This window comes from Acomys russatus, chromosome 1, assembly GCF_903995435.1.
Source record: "Acomys russatus chromosome 1, mAcoRus1.1, whole genome shotgun sequence".
NCBI lineage: Eukaryota > Metazoa > Chordata > Mammalia > Rodentia > Muridae > Acomys > Acomys russatus.
Window position 1 is genome coordinate 108,692,866 of NC_067137.1, and position 3,165 is coordinate 108,696,030.

Consider the following 3,165-nt stretch of genomic DNA (forward strand, 5'->3'; position numbering starts at 1 on the left):
CTCAGGTGTCATTCCTCAGGTGTCTCTTCTACCTTTTCCATGAGACAAGTCTCTCATTGGCCTGGAACGTCACCAAATAGGCTAGGCCAGCTAAGTTCCAGGAAATCTGCCTGGCTCTCCCTCGCATCTTGCCGTGGGAGATTAAAGATGGTGCCAGCTGGCCTGGCTTTTTACGCGGCTGCTTGGGATCTGCAGAAAGGTCCTCACGCTTGAAAGGCAAATACTTTATCAATGGAGCCATCTCCCTAAACTTTTAAGAAAGAAATCAACAACTTCAATCCTATCATATATCTTGCATATATCATCTGCCTGTCATCTGTCTGTGTCTGTCTGCATGCCTTTGGGGGTTTTGTTGTTTCAGATGGAGTCTTGCTAGGTGGCACCTGCTGGCTCAAACTTACAGCAGTCCTTCTGCCTTAGCTGGAATGACAGGCATGTCCCACACCTCCGGCTAGACTCCTGAGAGTTTTTACTCTTTAGATGTATAAGGCTCTTTTGAGAAATGTTGCCTCTTAAGAAAAGAAACATCTATTTGAAATCCAGTGACTTCTATTTCCTGTCAGTTATTTCTCCTATTAAACTGAAGCAAAATTAAATTTAATTGTTTTAAAATGTCATAGATAGATTAATCCTGTTTTGTGATAGCTTTTGTCTCTCTAGCTATTTTTCCATTCACTTATCCATCTATTTGTATAGCTATATTCAGACATTTAAAAAGATATTTGAAATTATGTTCACTAAACAGTAATGATGTTTTTAATGAATTGAAGGATTTAAAGTAATTTTAACTTTTAGGTTTTTCTGCAGTTTTAATTCTTTATGAAGAACATTTTTGTAAATCTAGTAGAGGGATTTTTAATGGGGAAAACAAACACTAAAATGCTAATTTTTATTAGTTCTGAGTTGCAGACACATTGTTGGGTCTTAATTGTTTCTTTGAAGTTCTCTGCTATTTTCAAATACTTAAGGATAAACTAGAATACTACTATAGTATAGAAAATCAAACCGATTTAGCCTTGAAAATGGTCAAATTTGTTAATTTCTCCAAGTCTCAGCCTCTCCCATATGATAGTTGTGTCAATTGTCAACCTAACAGAATCTAAAATCACCTGGGAGACCTCTGAGCATGTCTGTAGAGACTTTGTTGAGTACACTAATAGAGACAGGAAGGCCCGCCCACTGTGGGTGGCACCATTCCATGGCTGGCTACTGGGCTGTGTACATGGAGAGAAGGAGCTCAGCAGCAGCCACCATCTCTGCTCGCTGCCTCTGGGTGTGAAGGGACCAGCTGCCCAAGCTCCTGAGGCTGTGACTTCTCTGCCATGACAAACAACCTGGCATTGTGAGTCAGAATAAATTTTATCTCCCTTAAGTTTCTTTTTTTTTTTTTTTCTTCACTTGAATATATCTTTACTTAGACTGCAACACTAACAGCATGACAGACTTTCATAAATCTGTAGCACAAAGCACACAATATTCAAAATATGTTGCTGTTCACAAGTCAATTTGAGTATAATTATTATACCCGATAACATAGTATATAATATTATAAACATTATTACCGTTTGGTATTAGGCTCAAAGACAGTAGAGAATTGAAATTCCTCACCTTTAGAATATTTATTGGCATCAACATGGTTGTCTAGTCAGCAGAAGAAAGAAACTCAAAAGCAGTTTCTCTTTCTTCTGCCAGTTCCTTGGCGATTAGGTCCATCATTTAAAGAGGGAGACCTTCTACAAACTTCCAGGTTTTGTTCTTGATCACAGCAGGAACAAACAGAGCAGATCATCAGGAACGTGTGAGGGTTGCCATCAGAGAGATCACCCATCAACAACTCTTCCTCTAGGGTTCCAAACCAGATGTATCTGATGTGGCCAGAAATGGCTTTCCCAGCAGACACTGCACTGGACAGTTTCCCGGCCTGGATGACGGCAGCGCCACGCTGTTGCCCAGTCATGGTGAGCTCTCTCCCCCTAGAGCCATCTTTTAGGGCTTCATACACACCAGCCTCCTTTCTTTGCAATTTCACCTTAGCACGATTGACATTCAGATGTGGAGCTGGGGAGTGATTTCCCAGATAAAGGCATTGTGTCGTCAGCAGTTACGCTGAGCTTAACAGCAATTTGAGATTTAGCTCTGTTGTGCTGCAAGCAAGTCAGGCAACCAAAGTTCTCCTTGGGGATCGATAGAGCTGACTTGGAGGCAATCAGGCAGTTCGTATTGGCTGGGCTGCCAACAATGACCTTAACTGATTTCTTGGCTTATTTCTTCAAGGCTGCACCCTGGGCTTTGAAGATTTTTCACATTTGTTTTCAGTAGGCCGTTCCTCTCCACACTTTCCCTTCTTGGCATAGTCAGCCACTTCTAGCTCTTTGAAGGCCACCTCTTCTTTGGCTGTTGCAATTGACATCTTTCAGAAGGGGATGGGCATAGTCTTGCAGTACCATCAGGAGACCACCCAGAACACCCATCATGGGTGGTACCCAATAAGAATTAGAGGCTGGTCTTTATTAAAGACAGATCTATTTCCAGCACTGTACAAAAGTGAAAACACAATTTGACCACCTGCTCCAGTGACAAGGACTCTGATTGGTTAGGACATTGGGAATTCAAGGCCAATTTCTGCAACAGCAAAGCCCATGTCAGATCATTTCTACAGCTCTCCATAAGGTGCATTTATTAGAGTACTTCATTACAGCAATAAGGAAAAAACTCAGCCAGGCAGTGGTGGCAAATACTTAATCCCAGCACTCAAGAGGCAGAGGCAGGTGCATCTCTAAGTTGGAGGACAACCTAGTCTACAGAGTGAGTTCTAGGACAGCCAGGTCTGTTACACAGAAAAAACCAAACCAAACCAAACCAAAACCTCCGGCACCCTAATGAAAAATAATTTTGTTAACCTTACATGTGACTTTAAATCCTATAATCATGCAATGGCTGGCCAGGCATGGTGATGCACACCTGTAATTCTAGCACTTAACAGTTGGAGACAGGATGATTACTGCAAGTTCAAGGCCAGCCTAGTCTACATAGCAAGATTGTCTCAAAAAGCTCAAAATGCATATGTAAATATAGATATTAAAATATAGACTGTCAAAGGACTAGAAATTCTTGGCTCATATTAGATTCTCAGTCTCAATAATAGGGTAAATTTGACTCTGAGTA

General features: G+C 41.2%; 1 pseudogene; it reads right to left on the reverse strand.

The window, feature by feature from the left end:
* Positions 1–1,641: 1,641 nt before the first annotated feature.
* Positions 1,642–2,602, reverse strand: LOC127192992 (malate dehydrogenase, cytoplasmic-like; annotated as a pseudogene).
* Between the last annotated feature and the right edge of the window lie 563 nt (positions 2,603–3,165).